General features: G+C 36.6%; 1 protein-coding gene across 1 annotated transcript in view; it reads right to left on the bottom strand.

Annotated features, from left to right (window-relative positions):
• The window catches only part of ZBTB20 (zinc finger and BTB domain containing 20), a 763,926-nt gene that overhangs the window by 392,393 nt on the left and 348,690 nt on the right, over nt 1-22,843 (bottom strand). Inside the window, exon 9 of the mRNA XM_047100214.1 lies at nt 16,407-16,495. The gene's annotated coding sequence lies outside the window, so the exon portion shown is untranslated. The remainder of the gene's footprint in view (nt 1-16,406; nt 16,496-22,843) is intronic.

The raw sequence follows: 22,843 nt of genomic DNA, 5'->3' as shown, positions 1-22,843 counted from the left end.
AAGTGCCACCCTCAAAAGCCACAATTTGTGGATTCACAGCCCCATCTTGGAAACTCTGAAAACTGGAAGCCCAGAGAATTCACTGAACCGTTTTTGTTATCAACATCATCATGTGGGAACAGAAGTAGAAACATAGAGCGATAGATGAGAGGGGGGTTGAAACTGTGATTTGGGCCCTTTTTGCAAATTTTCTAGTGTGCACAGATGGTAACTATGACTGAACGAACCCCATGTCTATACACAATGTGTAATATTAGTCTCATGAAGAGAACAAAGCAAAGAAACAAAAACAAGATTCTTGCCCTTTAGGACTTTAACCTCTAGCTGAAGAAAGAATTCAAATATACCAAAACCCACAAGAAAAAGCATCCCCAAAGGGTTGAATTGTCTTCAAATAATAGAGGAACAGAGAGGAAAAAATAAGGTTACTTCCTAAAAATTTGAACCAAAGTAGTGGTTTTCAAACTATGCTTCATGGTCCCCAAGCTCACAAACAGATGATTACAAAGAGATGACTGAGATGTTAAATGTTTAATTAAAATGTAAATTTATAATTGTGATAAAAATGGCATGCAAATTAAATGTATTATGTAATTTTATTTTATTTCCTATTTCAAGTTTTTATTTAAATTCCAGTTAGTTAACAAACAGTGTACTATTTCAGGTGTAGAATTTAGTGATTCATCACTTATATACAACACCCTACTGCTCATCACAAGTGCCCTCCAAGTACCCATCACCCATTTGACTGGAAAACAGACTATTAACTAGAGAGAACAAACTGAGGGTTGCTGGAAGGAAGATGGGCAGGGGATGGGTTAAATGTATTTATGTAATTAAAAAAATTTTTTTTTTCAACGTTTATTTATTTTTGGGACAGAGAGAGACAGAGCATGAACGGGGGAGGGGCAGAGAGAGAGGGAGACACAGAATCTGAAACAGGCTCCAGGCTCCGAGCCATCAGCCCAGAGCCTGACGCGGGGCTCGAACTCACCGACCGCGAGATCGTGACCTGGCTGAAGTCGGACGCTTAACCGACTGCGCCACCCAGGCGCCCCGATGTAATTTTAAAAAACATATTGGAGACTAATGTGTTGCTAATAGATAAGTACATACAATAGATTTAACTAGTTTTCATGTAGGCCTCAAATTAAGACCCTGATATCAGAAGGCCAGCTGTTCAAAACAAACAAAAAACTGTTGGTATCTGCAATTGCATACGCGTATCTCATGATTTTCTTGACACCGTAAGTACTCCATCCCTCATACAAAAATACACTGAGCTTAGTCTGCTATAATAATCCAGTCCTGAGTTTCCACTTCTTCTCATATTCACCTTTATATTCTTAGTAATTGACTTTTATAATATTAAAATGCTACATAATTTTAATTTATAATACAAGTTTAATAAAATACTACTCTTACTGGTTCATATATAAAGGCTCCAATCATTTATTTTGAAAAGAGGATTCTGTTGTTAAAAGAAATATGAAAAATCTCTGGATCAGAAAATTTGCATGAACCCTCCAATTCAAGGCAGTACAATTCTCATGCATCTGGCTCCAGAATACTCAATTTCTGAATTTAGTGACTTGCTGGCTTAGAACATTTCATACAGCAGATATATTGGGCCCAAACTAGATTTCATATACTGGTTATTATCCCTTCAGGCTTAAGAAAGATGGTATTTTTACACTGAGGAATAGATTACCATGAAAACATCATGCAACCAAAAAAGTCACCTTGTCTTAAGTTTACTGAGTACATGAAATTTACCAGATAGTCTTAGAAAGCCAGATCATCAGAATTTAATATATTAGTTTAAAATTTAACCAGTACTAACCAAAAAATAAGCCAATGGAAACTTCTTTATTTAAGGACTGCTTTTATTAATTATGTAATACATGGACATTTATTCATTTATTTTACATTTACTCAAAATATATATGTCAAAAGACTCCAGAAGACTTTTTTGCTATCTAACATTAATCAGTCATTATTTCATGTTAAAAAAAGAGTGAGCCAAAAACAACTTTTCACCACTACAGAGAATGAAACTAGCAAACCTGAGTTGAAAGATCCATTTTCCAAAACCTGAACCATGCTCTACCATGGAAATATTTCAAAATTTCTTAACACTGAAGTATATGTCAATAATAAATTGACTTTAAGGTCTTTCATGGTCTCTACTATATAGTAGTCAAACTGGAATTTTGCATGTATTTATTTTTTAAAGGCTGTAACTTGTAAAGTACCATAGCATAAAGGTTACAGATGTACCTGAGTTTCTGTTTGAGCTCCACAGTCCTAGCTATGAGACCCTAGGCAAATTACTTAAGCTGTTTAAACCTCAGCCTTTTGCTTCCATAAAATGGAAGAAATAATTAAAATGCTGATTCTTGTAGATTTGTCAGAGGAATTAAACGTATAAAATAATGAATGAAAGTTGTTTAACATGTTGCCTAGAACATAAAATGCTCTTAACAAATATTAACTTTATTTATTTATTTATTTATTTATTTATTTATTTATTTTTTAACGTTTATTTATTTTTGAGGCAGAGAGAGACAGAGCATGAACAGGGGAGGGTCAGAGAGAGAGGGAGACACAGAATCTGAAACAGGCTCCAGGCTCTGAGTGGTCAGCACAGAACCCGACGCGGGGCTTGAACTCACAGACCGTGAGATCATGACCTGAGCCGAAGTCGGGCGCTTAACCAACTGAGCCACCCAGGTGCCCCTAACTATATTTATTAAAATTGCTCAGCACCTAAAAGCCAGTTATTTTCTGATTTTTCTTATAACCTGACTTTACTCATAATTAATTAACTACATGTTCTTCCCTTTAAGAATAATGTTCTATTTATGGGGTACCTGGGCACCTAGATGGCTCAGTCGGTTAAATGTCCGACTGCAGCTTGGGTCATGATCTCATGGCTCGTGAGTTCGAGCCCTGTGTCAGGCTTTATGCTGACAGCTCAGAGACTGGAGCCTGCTTCAGATTCTGTGTCTCCCTCTTTCTCTGTTGTTACCCGGCTCACACTCTGTCTGTCTGTCTGTCTCTCTCTCTCTCAAAAAAAAAAAAAAAATATTTTTTTAAAAAATTAAAAAAAAAATGTTCTATTTAGATTTCTTTTTCTTTGTTTCTAGAATGTTCTCTGATATGTTATCAGAGAATGTTATCAGATAGGATTGCAGGGCTTCATTTTGATAGTACTGTACTTGCTTTCTTTGAATGCTTGTGTTATTTTCTCGTTCCTACTCAGTGATTTAAAGAGTAAAACTCAAAGAAGAACTAAAAATTATGAGGAATTTATTGAGACTAATGGTTATCAAAATTGGGCAAAGAAGAATGTTATTAAAAATAAATCACACCAAGGGAGAGCAGCTGATGACAGCAGCTGTGAAATGACTGTACATGGTAGGAATCAGTGAACCCAAAGAAACAAAAGAAAAAAAAAAAGGAAGGCCATGAAACTTACATGATTTACAAGGAAGGCCTAAGCTTAATGAACAGACTCTTTAGAGTACAGGAGCCAGGGAAGTCATTTTTGGATGAATATTTGCACAAGACAGTAACACTGGAAGGACTGATATTCTCTGATCAAATGGAAACTACTAGTAAGAAAAGAAAGAGAAATAAGACAAATGAAAATTTTTACTACATTTTATTTCATTACTGCTTTACCTGCACTGAGGGGACAACATCTTCATGTAATATACTGATATAGATGGGATGCCGGAAAAAATGCTTGGTGCTGATGGAAATAGCAATAAGGATGATATATTTTTAAGAGGCAAAGTTAGAAATTCATGGGCAAGATAAATTAAAGTTAGAACTCATTTGGCAGACATTGGGACAGGGTATTCTATGACACAAAAGCTTTTCTTAAATAGGACTCTAAGAATTTAGCCGTTTGAAAAACATTTCAAGTAGGCAATAACAAAAACAAAAACAAAAACAAAAACAAATAGCTGCTTTACTGCAAAGATGCATACAGGCTTATAACTTTTTGCCTTGTGCCTAGATATGGACCTGCCTCTCAACCTCCACAAGCAGTAAATTCAGTTAAAAACTAAAAATTAAGATGGTACTATAACATCATGCTTGAGAGAATAAAATATCAAGATGATGATGAGCAAAACCAGCTGAAATGGGACTAGCAACTTAACCCAAGTCAAGGAAGCAGTCTACAGTGTTAAAACAAAAATACTACTAAATAGAACCAAACATGCTACTCATGGGAACAACACGTGAATTTTTTTCCTGAGAATCTAAGTGGATAATGCCTATGAGATTACTCTAAATGTGTAGATTGTTTTCAGAATTGCCACTGTTTCCAAATGAAATTTAAAGACATTTTATGAACCACGTGAAACCTTATAAAAAAAATGAAGTCTTTAAGCCAAAAACAAAAGGCTGGCCTAATTAGGAAAAGAAAATTTAAGTCAGTCACAAGTGTTAGATCACATTAATTCAGAGAGACATAGTCTGAAGTATTTCCATTAAAACCCTGATAGCTTCCCTTCTTGAGAAGAAATCACTCTTCCCTGCTAAAAAAACAAAACAAAACAAAACTATATTTAGTTGTAAACCAGTACTCAATGTATATTCACTTGAAATCTCCATGTAGGAAAAAAACAAGAAAAACCCCAAACCACCAAAACGCTTTCATCTCCATTCCAATATGAGCTATATAAACTTCTAAAATCATCTTAGAAAGAAAAACATCATTCTCTCTTCTTATTAAGTATTGTTGCTTTTTTCAGTATTTGGATATTTTAAAAATAACAATATGCAAGAGTATGATGTCATAGTGAATATAACCACCAGGTCAATATGATGATTTAATGTATGACTTTAAAATTGAGCTTTCCTTTAATCCTACTATTCTATAAATAACTTCATCATTCTGTCATGATTAAAATATCTTTTCATCAAATTTGATATAAATGCACTAGGTATGGTAAATATATTTCTGGCTTAAAATGGCAACAATGCAAATTGTATGATAAAGACTATATCATTGTCCCACTTTCATTTTGATAAAATCTCTTTTTTGGTGATATCATTTCATGTTAGGCTTTTTTGTGCTGCTTAATATTATAATTAATAATTCATATTTTTTCTTTCCCCTCTCACTCTGACAACTTTTATTTTTAATCGGTGGGCATGTGCCAAATTGGTTTGTTATTTATTTATAATGTAAAATGACAAGGAAATTGAATATGTGGAATAAGAGAGAGATTTTCTTTCATATGACAAAAAATTCTTAGCAATGGGATATTTCTTGCTTATCCTTATGGACTCAAGAATTTTCGAGGTTAGATCAGATGGCACCAGTACTTCATATGCAACATGTAATAGACATATTAAATGGAACTGTTCACTTATGTTTTTAAAATTCATTTTAGTTTTGTGAAGACAGCTGGGCACATGCATAAAAAGAGAACAAAAAAATAACAAAATTTGTAAAAGACTCCTTATTCCGATAGATCCTATAGTGCCAAATTAAGTAAAAATTCTGACCAAACAGATCTATTTGTATTCTTTCCTAAATGCTAAAACATGCAAATTTAGTAAGAACAAACAGATAACATTTTAAAGATATGGAATCTCCATTAAAACAAATAAAAAGTTCTGTCTTGCAGGGCTTTACAGAGCCTTAAATAATCCCTTCAGTTTTCCCCATAACCAGAAGCCACATAGTTTGAAGGCTAGAGCATTGAATGGCTATGACAGTAAATTCTGAGAATGGTCTCAAGGCCATCAGCAACCAAATCACCAGAGGAGCTAGTTAGAATGAAGAATCACAGGTCCACCCACGAACTACTGTGGAATCAGAATCTGTAGGGATATGACCCTAGAATTTGCAGCCAGCTCCTGAAGTAGAATTAACTTTGAGAACAGTCTTATGCCAAAAACCCTGCATCTTCCCCAGAGCTTCCCCTTGTCAGATAAGCCTTTTCAATTCATCCTTTGAGTTGAACATTGGAGAATTCACATAACACAAATAATACGCTTCCTGCAAGATGTCTCTCATTTCTCCCATTAATTTAAAAACCATAGTCCACTGCCACTGCCCTGCTTAAGGCCCCTTCTCTCTGGCTCTACCTTTGTTGTCAACCTGTACAAAACAATCAGACTGTGACATCATCCAATTAGTCTCCATCATTTGGAACAAGAAACTTTTTCCCAAGGATTTGGTCCAAATTTCCATTTAAAACTTGATCATTGGGGCGCCTGGGTGGCGCAGTCGGTTAAGCGTCCGACTTCAGCCAGGTCACGATCTCGCGGTCCGTGAGTTCGAGCCCCGCGTCGGGCTCTGGGCTGATGGCTCAGAGCCTGGAGCCTGTTTCCGATTCTGTGTCTCCCTCTCTCTCTGCCCCTCCCCCGTTCATGCTCTGTCTCTCTCTGTCCCCAAAATAAATAAACGTTGAAAAAAAATTTTAAATAAAACTTGATCATTAACAGACTGTATTTGTATCTAATATTGAACACTTAAAAATAACTTGATGACCTTAATTATTTTGATCGTTATTAACATGTAGGAGGTTGTAAGTTGACATTGAGCCAAACATGGGAACTGATGCACAGGGAAGTTAAATCCTTTAACCTTAGTTAACTCATTTAGTGGCAGAATCTGAACTAGAGCATGTACATTCTAACATTATACCACCGTGCCTTTCAACCTGCTCCTTGAGCAAACTTTCTCCTGCCTTTATAGAAAATGCCTATTTTATGGGCTCTGTATCTCTGAGATATTTCATTTAGACTTTGTGTACGTGGTGTTTATCTTTCAAAAATGAATTATGAAAAAAAATTTACTGCAGGATTATATAATCTGGGGTGGTCGAGTTAAAATGGCAATAATAGTGATGCTGATGCCAGTCTTGTGAGGCACTATCTCTGACCCAATAATAGCTCACTTTTAAAAAACTTTAAAAAAAATCATTTTGAATTTCCATAATTCACTTTAAGGTTTGGTGCTAACATGGATTTAAGAAAGAAATATAACTGCTGCCATGTTGAATGTGTATCAAAAAAACTACTAATAGTCTTGACTACTACTTGGCTAGCTATATTTCACTATTTGAATGTAACTATGGAAAGTGGTGTTCTAGAATTTCATTCATATAACTGCCATATAACAAAAGGAAATAGAAACTATTAGCATAGGTATATAATGTTAATGAACTGGTGAGTTTTCAACAGAGATTTATCAGACCAGATTATTTGAAAATGTTCCCTGTCTATAGGAAGAATACAACGCCCCCCCCCACACACACATACACACCCTCACATGAGCATATCAAAATTATTCATATTTAAGTTTCCAGGCAAGAAGACCAATAAATTTGTTTGTCAAGCACTTTTGCTTAAATGGTATTATAGGACCTTTTACAAATGGAAGTTGATTCAGATTTTAGTATACTCTGATCCCCGGAGTTTAGGGCAGGGGGTGAGCTAAGGAAAAGGAGAGTAGGCAGAGAATGTGTGTGTTGTGGGGGCTTGGAGTGTGTGCACTTGTGTGAATTTAAGTACCCTGAATTTAATGAAGAAAAATTTCATTATTCTGTGTTTATATATCTTTGTGTGAAACAAGTACTTTTCTCCATAACTGGAGTTTACATAGGCTCTATCATAACACCCTTTGAGAATCCCTTTAAACATCAAAATGGATTTTTCCAAATAAAAAATCCCATGATTTAGCTTTATTAACATCTGAATGAATGTTTCCATTGAGTTGTCCAGAAGAGGGACTGAGTAAGGTTTAGAGAGCAATTTTTTTTTCATGATGATTGGTAGCAATGTTTCCCTTCTATCAGAAAGCAAGCTATAGACATACAAAGCATTAGATATACACCTAGATAAAAGTAATATTGCAGAATCCAACTGGTATCCGAGAGGTGAGGACAGGCTGAGATGGACTCCTTGGCTTCCTTATGTCCAAAAATTTTCTGTTTCCTTATTTCCTATGGTTACCACCATGGAACATGTTAAAATCTCAGTAGGGACTCTGCTTCAACTTTTCCTTTCAAAACACAGTGAAAAAGCTTAATGGAAAAAAAATGTCCTTCCTATCTCCATGCCAGGCACAGTGTAAGATCCACAAACTTAAAAGCCAGGCAAATAGTCTTTTATGTGCCCCAAAGCTCGGCAAGTGACCTAGTGCTACAAAAATTCCCAAATAGGCATGTGACCTGACTAATGTGTGCTGTGAGATGAGTCAAGGAAAATGGAACCATCTGTACTTTTATTGGACAGTCAAATAATTCCCCTCTGTCCATCCAAAAACATAATTGGATACTTTAAGGAAGAAACAAGGGGAGTTTTTTCAAAACATCTAATTTTTTAAATTGGTGACATAAAATGTTCTGAAGTGTATAACCTAGTCAACATAGACACAAATAAGCCAATAGGTTTAAAAAAAACCATGGTTGCCTTTAAAAATTGTTATTACTCAACTGTATTAAAGCTTCTTTAAGACTCACAGGAAGAAATCAGGGAGAATGAAGGGAATTGAAACTGTAATCTTTAAGAAGTAGGGTATGGGCACCCTTCCTCCTCTGTGACAAAATCTACCAATGATTGAACTCTCAGAGTGGGTGATGGCAGAAAACAGAGCAATCACCTGGAAGGCCATATTGTTGTACATGTTTACAAAGCTTTGCCATTTATTTCTTAAGCATATTTGTCAACCATACATCACACCTCCATTACCCCATATGGGAATTACAGTGGATTTGTTCTATTTTTCAAGTTTTTAGTATTGATACGAAGGACGAGGACAGACTAGCAATAGTTGGTAAAATATAATAATAAAGGCTGAGTCTGTCAAAGACTGCACCTAACAAAATATGCGTATTTAGGAAGTGAAAGGGCCTGATGGAAAGGAGTAGGATACTACGGGTAAGGTGACAGGCAAGCATCTATACAGAATCCTAAAATATCTGTCTTCCATTTCATAAATTACTCTCTCACTGTACAGATTAAGAAATCAAAGTGCACTGTAACATTGGCTAACATGTAAATAGATCCATACCATAGGCCAGGAACTATGTTAAACATTTAAGTGCATCATCTCATTTAATTCTCACAAATATCTTACAAGGCTAGTGTTATTATTTGCATTTGACAGATGAGAAAACTAAAACTGACAGAGATTAAGTAACTTGTTCAAGTTTGCACCGTAACTGAGTGGAAGCACCAAGAAACGGATTCAGATCTAATTTCAAAATCCAGGCTCTTTAAGTGCTAGGCCTGTAGTTTTTAACCCAGATTACACATTAGAAACATCTGGAAAGCTTTTAAAAACTTCGGATGCTCAGACCCTACCCCCAGAACAGTTAATCCAAAGTTCTTGCACATGGGGCCCAGACATGGGTGTCTGTTTCAAAGCTCCCCTGGGTGACTGTGACCCACAGCCTGGAATGTGAACCATGGCACTATGCTGTCCTGCCCTCTGTGAAGATCAGCAGACCCACGCCAGGGTGAGGTAGCACTAGAAACAGGGTCCTCAACCTCTTTGCAGTGGCTTCTCCCCTTCCCCAACATGTATTCCTCACCAAATTCATCCATCATGACTACATGAAGAAGTAATATACATGTGGAAACTTTTACAAAGCACTGTCACAGCAGAATATGGTCACAAGTCCACCAAAAAGAACCCGTTCATATCTATCTATGGGCTATGATGAATGAACACAAAGAAGAGTCAAGTTTATTACTCTTATCCCCAAAAGGGAAGTATAAGGCTGGCCTTAAAAGCCCTTCATAGCAAAGCAAGTCACTAAATTTTGGAATGGCCCCTTCTTCTCTTTTCACAAATCCAATAAGAATAGCTACTAGATCCAAGGGGGGAAAGATCCAATTACCACTCCTTTACAAAGCTATTTCACTGAGGATCTCAAGGCAACTGAAAGTCATTCAAAACATAAAAGCAGTAGAACTAAAGAAAAATGTGTGCAGTGGAAAGACAGTAAGATTTCAAGTCAAAAGTCCCAGGTTTTTGACTGCATTCTGCCACTTTACTGCCATGACTTGAGATCACTGGGCCTCGGTTTCCTTTTCTGTACTTAAGCTACATCTCCCTTAGTGTAGTGATTTTATAAGTGTGGTTCCCACCAGCATCACCTGGGAACTTGTTAGAAATGCAAATCATCAGTCCCTACCCTAGACTCAGAATCAGATCAGAAACTCTGCGGGGCGTGGGGTGGGGTGGGGTGGGGGGTCCAGCAGTCTGTGTTTTAACAAGCCCTCCAAGTGACTCTGACACATCTACTTCCATAGGGTCGTTGCCTAAGGATAAGAGGAACTTGTACATAAAATTGTTACTTTTCATTACTGTCTGCTTAAGTCAGAATTCTCAAATTCTCTTGCAGAAATATTTAGAGAAATAATGTTATAGTCTACATTAGTTAGATTAATAACCTCACTTCTGAATTTCACTTTGAGTGTGTAGACGAGGCACAAGTCAACCAGAGGTTATGCAATTAGCTTGGAGTCAAAGAGAAAGCAAGTTGTAGAACTGAGAAGGAAACCCCAGAGTGAACTTGATTTTAATTCAATCAAACTGTTAAGGTACCAACCACGCACTTTCATCTATAATCACAATGAACCTTTTTATAAACAAATCTCTATCTTCTTAGCTTAAAAAAATTTTAACAGTGCCTTTTCAAATTTTAAAATGGATTGACTTCTATAATTAGGGGCTAAAGGCAGCTCTGGAAGCAATAAGAAGTCCCAAGCTTTCTATAGTGAGAAAGGGCAATTGCCCAGACCGCTCTTTGTGTGAAGTGCAGGCAATACTCCCCTTGCTCACCTCATAATTCTGATTACTGCAATGGTGGAAACCATGATAAATAAAAGTGCATATCTAGTGGTTGGGTTCAATCTCTAATGTTTCTATAATTATTTCTGTAATATTATTATTTGGATAAGATATATCATAAACTGGATTTTAGGAGATGCTTTGGAATGGTTTTCTTCCCCATGCTTCTGTCAGAAGCACTCTATTTTTTTTTTTTTTGCTGTAATTTATCTGATATAGCTCCTAAGATGCTTGATACTTTTACATGCAAGGGTGCAGAAAAACAAAGACAGGGAATGGGCTGTTAATGAAATTCTCTGATTGTAAAAAGCACTTTGCAATGATCAGGTGGTAAATAATAATAAGAGGAAATAACATAAAGTGCCTAGATGCCATAGCAATAGTCACTATATAAATGCAGAAGAGATCAGACATGAATAGAATTTGCATTTTATGCAGCTTCTGTGTGTGTATATAGAATATACAGTTGCTAATTTTTCCATAACACTGGTAAAATATTGTTCAAAATCTATTCTTGCCATCTTATCACTTTAAAAGACATCATATAGAAACACCCATCTGTCCTAATGAAATGGGAAATGTGTTCAAAGAGACTAGAGAAAGAGCCTCTTTGCACACAGGAGAAAAAAAAGAGCTCAAATAAAAGGAGAGGATGAAGAAGAAATAGTAACACTGGTAGAACAGCTTTGGAGACTTGCACAAAGGTGATCTTTGAGAAACACAAGGGATGAGTGACTGTTAATGTGTGGCAGAAGAGCTACAATGAAGATATATGGTCAGACACCAAAAATAGAGATATGTGCTGTCTCTTTCCTGGGCTGTTTTTACGATGGTGGTTCTTTTTAAATGGAATTGGGGAGAGGGGGTTTTCTTTGTTGTTATTGCTCTTGAGTTTAGCCACATTACTAACAGCAACTCCATACCAGATTTTTCCAACAGTTCCCTGACCTCTCAGTGCTTCTAATGAACTGCCTTCGATTTTGATGTTATTTTCCCTTCGTACTTGTTCATAATCCATGGCCCATTCATTAGGTATACTAAATCCTAGTCCATGATCACTTTACTTTTGAAGACATGGAGAAGATGCTAAGAGTTGGGGAGATTCTTTTAGACATAGGGCAAGAGTCTGATCCGGATTCTGAGAAAGCAGAGACCTTGATAAAAAGACCACTAGCCAAATAATACTGAGCACTGAAAACTGAATCAGCCAAAGTACACAATTCTCTCCCTTCCTTTGTCCTCTTTCTTTGTCAAACAAAAGATTGTTTCTAAAATCTTTTCTGCCTCTGGTCTTAAAAAGCAGGATTGGACTTGCACATACAGCTATATTTCAAAATATCTCAAATTTCCAACTTGGAAGAAGGCACGTAAACTTTCTCAGAGAAAGAGAAAGCAACTCTGCATATTCACAAAACTTTCACTTATTTCTAGAATAGGAAAACGGAGAGATCGTTACCAACATAAGAAAGGAGTAATAATATTATTAACAATGATATTAATACAAATACTTGGGATCCTAGAGCATGTTTTATCACAAAGATTCACCTGTATTAAGGGAGACTCCAGGACAAGGAGGTCGTTAAGGTTATATTTCTATCTTCAAGATTCAGCCCAAGTCAGACTCTCCGGAAAGCTGTAAATGCTCTCAGAACAGACCTTAGTAATGAGATTGGAACGAACGCTGGGACCGTGGCATAAAAGCATCTTCCTGTCCCTTGTTCTAAAAGTTAACTATTAAACCATATGTTGTTCATCCTGATTTGTTTTACTCAATTCTAGAAACAAGGACACTCTGATCAGATTGCCCTGGGCAACTGAATACCTCGTGAAACCTTTTTGAAGACAGTGTTCTTCCCACCAATGCTACCGAAAGGGCTTCTATTATCAGACTATCAATTCTGTACTACTGGTGAAGGATGGAAAGTATCTTCTTTTGAAGAACAAGTTCTTTCTCTCCCTGAGTTTTCTGCTTTTAGTATACTTAACATTTTAATTACTTGATCTCCCTACTCACCCCCATTCCCTTTTTTCTACTTTAGTTTATTCTTTTAATTATTTACAGACTTGCTTGTCTGGACACTTCATTTTAGTAGAACTTGGTTGATTTTTTTTTCAGCACCTTTTAGTGGAATGCAATAATAGACGCATAGAGAAGGGACTGGTCTTAATGGTATTTTTAGTTTTCTTTTTTTTTTTTTCTGTGACAGAAATCTTTTCCCCTTATTGATTTTCCCCCGTGGACTGTCCACTCTACAGCTTGAAATGGCTGCAACCGTGTTTGAAAAATTGGTCGTTAGTCACTGTTCAAACCATTTTTCAAAACAGCTCTTGCTAGCTCCATTTTACTCTGTTTTAAGGACAGTTTTGTTAGGGCTGGTTTCGTTTTCTTTGAGGAGTCATGCTGGCAAAGAAACACAGCCTAGAACTTTGCTTTTAAATGTGGTATGATTGGGATTATAACCATATTGAATCTATATTCAAAATATATTACATTGAGTCTGTGCAGCTAAAAGGAAAAAGAGGTCATAAGTCTTCAGTATTTTTCATAAAGATGAACACCAAGGGATGCAAATGTTAAAGTTTACCAAGCACAACATGATATCTCGCTGTTGGAAAGATATTTTCTCGTGCTCAAAATTCGTTATGGAGTGGGGTGGGAGGGAGGGGTCTGTGTGGTTCAATCGGTTAAGCATCCAACTCTTGGTTTTGGCTCAGGTCATGATCTAGCATTTTGAGAGTTCAAGTTCCACCTTGGGCTCTGTGCTGACAGTGCAGAGCCTGTTTGGGATTCTCTCTCTCTCTCTCTCTCTCTCTCTCTCTCTCTGCCATTCCCTGGCTCTCTCTCCCAAAATAAATAAATACTTAAAAAAAATTCATTGTGGGAAAGATATCTATATGAGGAATTTTCCTCCATGTTTTTAATACTATCTGTGAATATGCCTTATATCTATGTAATATCTATGCAAACAGCATGAAAGGAAGTCCATTTTGAATACAGCAAAAAACAGCACTTTCCTATGCTAATCTTCTAAAACAGTTAATTTTCACTTGTATTTCCAGGACTCAATGCTCTCCAGAGAAGAATAAAAGTTGAAGAATTTGGGGACCAAGAGAAAGGGTGAAAATAGGCAAAGGTATTCAGCTTCATAGAAAATGACAATATTTGTTTAAAAAGAAGATTTGGGGGGCGCCTGGGTGGCGCAGTCGGTTAAGCGTCCGACTTCAGCCAGGTCACGATCTCGCGGTCCGTGAGTTCGAGCCCCGCGTCAGGCTCTGGGCTGATGGCTCAGAGCCTGGAGCCTGTTTCCGATTCTGTGTCTCCCTCTCTCTCTGCCCCTCCCCCGTTCATGCTCTGTCTCTCTCTGTCCCCAAAATAAATAAACGTTGAAAAAAAATTAAAAAAAAAAAAAAAAAGAAGATTTGGGGCCAAGTTTGACAGTGATTATTGATAAATGCATAATATACCTTGCTGAATCTTCAAAAAGTGAAAGAATGAAATACCTACCTCATTTCAAATTTAGAGTAATAAAACATGGTGAAGACACATACCAAAATTGGCAATGGCTCAAGTTTGAGAGAAGGACATTGAAACGTTTGCTGTGACTGGAGGAGAGGCAAACATGAGAGACGCAGCCTGGGAAAAACCTCATACTGTGCAATCCAAAACTTGGCATTGGACAATAAAGTTTTCCTATTTTTCTTTTCAGGGACATATCTGAAGAAAGATGATTCCAAGGTTTTTACTATTCTTTTTTCTTTTCTTTTCTTTTCTTTTCTTTTCTTTTCTTTTCTTTTCTCTTTTCTTTTCTTTTCTTTCTTTCTCTTTCTTTCTATTATTATTATTATTATTATTATTAATTATTTTAGCTAAAATTTCACTCCAAATTCTGGGGAAATTTCAGGAGCTCCTCTTAGAAGAACTGACCCAAATGAAGTAAGTGGTTGTAGTACAATAATACACTAAGCCAGTCTATGCTAACCTCCAAGTCCTTACTCAAAGCAATGTCTCAGGGCTCAGAGTGCAAACTGGCACCTCATGGTCCAACTGCACAAGGGCAAATTAGAAAATCAGGCCTAAGTATTACCCTGAAAAATAACGATTCTCAATCTGAAAGGGAGTCCTACCAAGTCTTTACTGTATGCAGAAACTGTGGCTAAATTATCTCTATTTTCATTGACTCTATGGAAAAAGCAATGTGCCTTTTTTTTTTTTTTTGGTATGTATTTTCCAAACTGTAAACTGTAAAGAGGCATCTAAAAGTGGTATTAATGCTCAAAAGAGAAATATATAGATTGACAATGAATGGATTAAAAATGTATTAAGTGTTTGCTTTAAAAAAAATGCTAAACATTATGGTACTACTACTACTAATCCTTCCAGAAAGTTGGTGGGAAAAAGGTCTATGGAATACAATTGTTGACAATAACCAGCAGATTTTAATTTTAGCAAAAAAGACTAGGACAAGTCACAGAAGGCTTTTCACCAGAAGTCAAAAACCCTTGGTCTATATACCACCCATTTTAAGCTCCGGTTTCTTCAGAGCTAGTAATAACTTGTCTCCTAAAGCCAAAGGAAGCACTCCAGAAAGCTGCCTGGATTCATGTGCCTCACCCTTCTGGAGATCCAGTGAACCCATATCTTGGGGTTCATATTTCTATTAAAATGATAACACAGTAAAATCTCATCGCCACTTTGTTTGCTTTGATGAAATTGGCCATGCCCCCAATTAAATTATACGATAACCTTCTCTCCCACTCCCAACAAGGTAAACATAAAACCAGGCACAAACATTTGGTAATGGAGAAAGGATGGATTTCAGAGTCTTAGAACCTTGAGTTTGTATCCTATTTCCACCCTTTAATAAGTCATTTAACCTCTCTAGGTCAAAGTTTTCTTACCTATTAAGTAAAGATAATGGTACCTATCTCACAGGATTGTTTTAAAAATTAAAAGTAAAATGCTTGGTGTAGAGAGGTCACTCAATAAAAGGCAGCTGAATCACTGCCTGCAGTAAATCCAGATAAAACATATTTAGGCACACTATTGCTCTGTGAGGTACATCTGGTATCCACGCTACAAAATCCATCAAGACGAAATAATTTGGTCACTTTAACAATACTCTTCAGAGATTCTTTTTTTTTTTACTCTTCAGAGATTCTTAAATGACATTTCCCCAAAGCCAAGACAGCTTAGAGTTACATAGAATTGTTGCATTTAAAAGGGGGCTTTATTCAGTTCATAAAATAGTGTATCTAGTCTTGTCCCCCCAAATCTAGGATCAGAGAGACCATCAAGCGCAAAAGATAAGAGAGACGTTTAGAAAACCGGGTTTTTTAAAAACTATGGCAGGAAATGACCTCAGCTGATCAGGATGACAGGAAGTGCCCCCCCCAAGTCAAAGCAACGTGGATTAGAAATCTGCCCTGCAGATGAAGAAGGATGGCATGACACTCTAAACACTTGCAAGGAATAGAGGAGGAAAGAGCAATATTGAGTCCCAGAAGACTGTAAGTTAAAAAGTGATGGAAACTCTGACTCTGAGGTGAGAGGGAAAGGCTCAAGAATACATACCTGTGGGAAGAAAAGCAGTGAGAGCAAAATTCCTAGGAACTGAGAAGCAGTTAGGAGTAGAATCCTTAAGTGGATGTTCCAAGGTGGTGCTAGATTCAGAAAATACAAATATTGATGGGTTAAATCAGGACTGAGGAAAATATAAAACCAAATATGGGCAGCTCGGAGGGAAAAAAATAGGCAGCTTGGGACTCAACTGTCATCACAATTCATTTGTGTTTCACATCCCACTGTTTGTGACATTAACAGAATTTCGAATTTAGCAATGAACTATTTTTGTATCATGAATCTCTGCAGCCATTTTCCATATGTAGCTACCACTGCAACTAGCAATAATAGCCTTTTGATCTTTAAAATACTTCCAATTAATACTATTCAAATTAGGGGTCACCCAAGAGTTTCTCAAGTTAATTCACTTTTTCTCCTATTTGAAGCAGAGTGTTATCCCTGCTCTTTATTTGCATCAAGTCCAAATTATTTGACTATTTTAGTAACAAATTCTTTGGTGGCTTTTGCTTTTATTGTCATTTTTTTTTCAAAAGATAAAGTTAGTTTTAGATTTTTGAATTCTATTTTCATTTCACTAGAAGAGCTAAAGCAAATTTTGCATTTGAAAAATGCAAATGCTTTTGCATTTGAAAAGGTAAAGTTTACGCATAGAGTTCCTACTGTGTGTCAAACATTAAGCAAAACAATTGTAAGTATTAGTATTTTTATATTAACAAATACGAATTATAAATTTATTATATGATGAATTATATTCATTGTACCCAGGACTGTTATGTTTTCTTGTTGTCATTGCTGTCACTAGTGGATATCATTTACTGAGTTACCCATTATGTTCCAAGAGCACTTGTAGGCACTATACACCCATACCATGGAATGAGCCCACTATTGCTCCATTTTCCACTTGAGGCCTTAGACCCAAGAAACAGCACATCCAAGAGCATGCAGTTTGAATGGTAGAGGCGATGACCAAAAACATGGCTGTGCAAGTATGGAACCTGCATTCTTTTTCACTATGTACGTCTTCCTTTCATACAGAGGCAGGCCTACAGTTTTAGAAAGTTACCATAAAGTGTTGTCAAGATTGCATACAACTGCTTTTTTCTAATACATTGTTATTCCCTTGTGTCGTCATTCTCTTAAAATCTTTTTTGCATTTCCACAGAACATCTACACTGATGTGCACATGCCTTTTCTTATAAAATGTAATTCAATTTAAACAATTCTTTAAGCGCCTACTATGTGGTGCATGGTAGGCTAGATATCTTTGTTCACTATCATGTTAAAATGCAGATCTACAATGCAGAATCTTCTCCTTCCTGAAGATGCCTCTTTAGCTAAAATTGTCTTTCTCATCTTTTTCAGCCACTGATGGTATAAAGAAATGTAGCACTGTGTGAAAAACATGAGCTTTGGACTTAAAAGTTCCTTTTAATAAAACAAACTGGTTAGTCACAAATTGTTGAAACAAAATCTGTAACATGAAGGTCATTTAAGGCAGATTTAAACATCATTTCTACCTAGAAACAGAAAATTAGTCTGCATAATGTCATTTATCTACTGAGCTAAATTATATTATAATTTTCAGCTATAAACCCAGATTCTTAATGTGTGTCGCAAAGATGATATCTCTGACCTACCCCCCCCCCCAGTAGGAAATGTGTTTTGAGTTGTTTTGTCAGTAGTGATAATGGAGTTGCACTGGACAAAATATATTTTTGGCAACTTTTCTTGATAATGAAAATAACTGTAATAGTAATAATAATAATAATAATAATAATCAGCATCATAACAATAATAGCATTTGTTGAATACTCTACTATGTGCCAAGTACTGTGATTAACACTTTACACACACTATCTTATTCAGTTCTGAAAATATCTCACAAAGTCATTAAGTATATACTGTTGATGATCCAATTCAACAGAGAAAAACACTGAGACACAGAGAGGTCAAGTAACTTGCATAAGACCACACAGATGGAGAAACAGAGCCAAAATTTGAACCCAGTGAGTCTGACTCTCACAACTACATTAGGTAGGGGTTAGGGCAGGTGCTCTGATATGTGTGCAGGAGAATACTGCATTTGTGCCAGTCTATCTACATCAACGAGAACAGGATCCAGCTGGTTTATAAGCCCAAATCTGAAGACAGCGAACAGGAGTTACAATTTGAGTTGCTGCTATTCATACTGCCTGCTAATTAAAATGCTCCCTTCTGAGACGACAGTGGCCGGTTGGCATAACCCTAGAACATAATACATGTTCAAAAAAGTATCTGCTGATTGTTAACAATGGTTTCTCTAGGTACGGAGTTAATAGGTGATTTCCCTTCCCACCTTCTTTAAAAAAAATATGTTGTCCAATTGTCTAAAATATTTTCACCAAGGGCATATGTTACTTAGGTGATCAAGTGAAAAATTAGAGCTTTACTTTAAAAAATTCTTTTTGTTTTGTTTTACTGTTAGATTGTTAGTCTCAGTTAAAACATGACTCCCTCTGGGAAACCTTTCCTGTTGCTCTACTCTGATCTATTCTAGGACAGCACTCCTTACTCTGTCGTCCATAGAACCTTATCAAAGCTACATACTACTGCTAACTGTCTTTTCTACCGTTAGTCCTGTGAAGACTGACCCCAGAACTTATTTACCTTAATTTAGACCCCTGGGCATCTAGGGTGACTTGCATTCAGTTCATTAAAAACAAACAGACAACTGGGGCGCCTGGGTGGCGCAGTCGGTTAAGCGTCCGACTTCAGCCAGGTCACGATCTCGCGGTCCGTGGGTTCGAGCCCCGCGTCAGGCTCTGGGCTGATGGCTCGGAGCCTGGAGCCTGTTTCCGATTCTGTGTCTCCCTCTCTCTCTGCCCCTCCCCCGTTCATGCTCTGTCTCTCTCTGTCCCAAAAATAAATAAACATTGAAAAAAAAAACAAAAAACAGACAACACAGAACACATACACACACACACACAAACACACACACACACACACACACACACACACACATACCATGAACAAGCCAAAAAAAAAAAAAAGAAAAAGAAAATGAAAAAAAAAAAAAAGATCTTGTGGTTGACTGCACACTTTTTGGTGCTTGCTTTCTCCCTTTACATTATGTACCGGTCTCCCTAAGAAAAGGCTTCCCAGAACTAGGAGTATGCTGAATTGTCTTCTCTGTTTATGAAGTTTATAAATGCATTAAGGTAGATGGTAGGTAGATAGGTAGGTAGGTCAACAGATAGATTCACACACAGATTCATACAAACACATTATGAAATATCATGAATATAATTGAAAGTCATGGCAAATGCAGTAGGCAAAGTCTCAAAAATGAAGCATATTTTTTCATATTTATATTACTCTACATTTTACATTTAGCAATTTTACTTTCTATCACTAATATCCTACATACCCTAATATAAAGTTCATGAAGGTGTAAACTTTATTTTATTCACCACTGTATCTCTGGTTGTTAGAAGAGAACATGAGCTAAATATTCAGTGTGTGTTTTAAAAAAGGAAGAAAAAACGATATAGAAGTTCTCACAATATTTCTCATATTGTTCTGGAAATAATAAAAGGGGCGGGTGTTTTCAGTACTCTTCCAGAAAAACATGAATCAGCAATGAGATTGCAAGCTCTCATCCTGTTCCTCAGACCCAACTACCCAATTTCTTCATGGACAATATGTCCCTGCTAGCCTACTGATACCCAATTCTGAGACTTGGGGGAAGAGTACTAGGTGAGAGCAGCTTGAGACCCTCCATAATTTGCCCTGCCTACCAACTAGAGAGGCTGCTGCCATATAGACTCCAGTATTTCCTACCCATCAGCTGAGCCCCGAGAGGGGCAATGGAAACAGACACAGAAGTCCTCATATTGTCAGGTACACTCACTAACGTATTTCTTCCCTCCTCTCAAAGAGTATAGTGGTAACAAATCACTGAGTGGCGATGGGAGAAATGGAATTAGAAGGTCCCAGTGATACCTCCCATCTCACTCCTGGGGGATACAATCTCTGCTGACAGGGAAGATGGTGGACCCTGTAAGCCTCACTTATGTTTTGCAGTTTCCAAATTGTAGCAGGATTCTTCTATATGAAATTGCTGCCAGCAAATGTATACTTATACTGATATGATACAATGTAAATCTTGAGTTTTGCTCAAGAGGAGATTCTGTGGCAATTCATACTCACCCTAGTATGGAGAAGAAAATATTCTAGTGATAATAAATTACCCTAGATTATGAGTTTTTGCAGATAACAGACTTTCCAGTTCCTATACATCTTTGTATGTCTAGTATCCAGAGATACAACATATGACTTACCATATAGTAGTTTTCAACAAATGGTAGCTAAAAAAATTAAATAATGTTTTATACAACTCTGAGATATGGCTTAAAGGGTTCAAAAAATGCAGAGTTTTTCTAAGCTTGATCTTTCCAATTTTATTAGCAGGTAATCATCACTTATTAAATTGAACATGCATTAGTGTTTTAGTTAGTGTTAATATAATAAACTCTCATAAACTGTGGTATGGAAATCCTCCCATTTTATGTTCATATACCAGAAATTTTACAGTCAAAATCTCAAAACACTGGTTTACAAACTGAGTGTGCATAGCTAAGCTGGGTAGCTTTCTAAATTATAGATCTCTGGACTCCCTCCTCAGAGCTTCTAATTCAGAAATTCTGTAATGAGGCCCAGGAATCTTCATTTTGACAAGCAGCCTAGCAAATTCTGATACAGGCGGTCCTTGGACTATTAATGTGGGTTGAGTTACAAAGATAATGTGAAAAAAAATCCTTATGCTTCACCTTTTCAATATGGAGAAAAGACTAGCCTATTCAATGTGACTTAACCATCAAATTTACCTGTGAAAAGACCAGGCAGTTTGCGAAGACTTTTGAAAATGAACCAGGGGAGGATGCAAGGGCAAGAAACATTACATTGTAAGCTAGAAGAGTTTCCTCTGAAAACTTGACAAAGATTGGCAGTGAGCTTAAAGTAAAAGGGGAAGAATGTCAGCAGGGCAGCAGCGTTTCATGACCAACTTAGGGAAGCAATGTTGATTCAAGAGGTTTATTTGATAAAATGTGTTTTAATGGCTATTATAAATGCTGGTGCCTTCCAAATCTTTGGTTTACTAATAAAATATACATGTACATTTATATGAAATAATTTTTAAAATTCCCCCCTTAACTCCCAATTTGCCATAAGATCTTGGTCTTGCCAACATCATTGCACTAATCATAGCTTTTTTTCTCCCCTAGAAACTCATCCTCTAGGATTGAAAGGAGATTAGTCTACTTCTCCACACATGTCCCAGGGAAGGTATGGCTTCTGCCTCTGTCCTGGCGTTTAGGTCTCCACAGCCTATAATTGTTTTCAAGAGGAGTTGTCTTACCAGTGAGTTCTCTAAAAACTCAGGGTCGGTCATTTTTTACAAGCTCTAGCAATCAATGAGGGAATTTATTTTATATTCTTATGAATGTTGGAAAACCTGTCATGGTTTTCTCTTTGTTTTGGCTGCAAGGAAGTTTAAAGACAAATGTATAGCACTTCCCTGAATGTAATTTGTACGGTGACTTCACTCCTGATTCCACTTTTATGTCCTTGCCCTTGTTTATGGTTTTGTTTTGTTTATCGTTCTCATCTACTTCCAATTCATAGATTTCACTGTACTGTCTATTTCGTTTCCTTTGTCAGCCATTTTAATTCCCTCATGGGAACAGGGAGGCAGAAAGAAATGAAGAAAACAAAACAAAAAGTGTGTGTGTGTGCGCGCGCGTGTGCTAGGTATATATATATGTCAAACTCACCCAAAATTAAAAAAAAAAAAACTTGCCCTCTGAAATAATGGAAATATTTTGTAGTCTTTGGGCTAAGAGGTTCACTAGATTATTTGTAGGATTGCAATTTAGGGAGGCATAAAATTAAAATATCTCTATGAGAAAATCCATATGAATTTCAATATAGGTATTCTCAGCACCACAGCATTGATTCTGACATCCCTCAAGAACGGAAAGCCAACTATACCTGTGTTAAAATGTGTGTTCAGTCTTTAGACTAACTGTACATAAAAAGTCCTAGGCTTAATCTGCCTAACAAAGTGCACAATTTTGAAAACATGTTGCTTTTACAAAATTTTATACATATACATGTAATATTATGTGTGTATACATGTAATCTACTTATAGTATTTACACACATTTTATTTAGAATCTTCAAACCAAACACCTTAGTCCTTTACCTCCATTATTATTTTCTTTTAATTAAATAATTTTCATTAAGCAAAGGGACTGATAGGTCATCTCAACACCAATAAGTCAAGTTGGTTTCTGCATTTCTTATAATAATGATCTAGCTAGTCTCAGACTGATTTTAGTAAAATGCAGATAAGTTAAAAGTACTCCTACTGGGCACTAGACACCTTA

This window comes from Lynx rufus, unplaced genomic scaffold (assembly GCF_022079265.1).
Source record: "Lynx rufus isolate CCGP_SWC_20201006 ecotype Redwood Valley unplaced genomic scaffold, mLynRuf1.p SCAF_5, whole genome shotgun sequence".
Taxonomy (NCBI): Eukaryota; Metazoa; Chordata; class Mammalia; order Carnivora; family Felidae; genus Lynx; species Lynx rufus.
The sequence above is the reverse complement of the archived record's forward strand: the minus strand, read 5'-3'. Positions and strand labels throughout refer to the sequence as shown.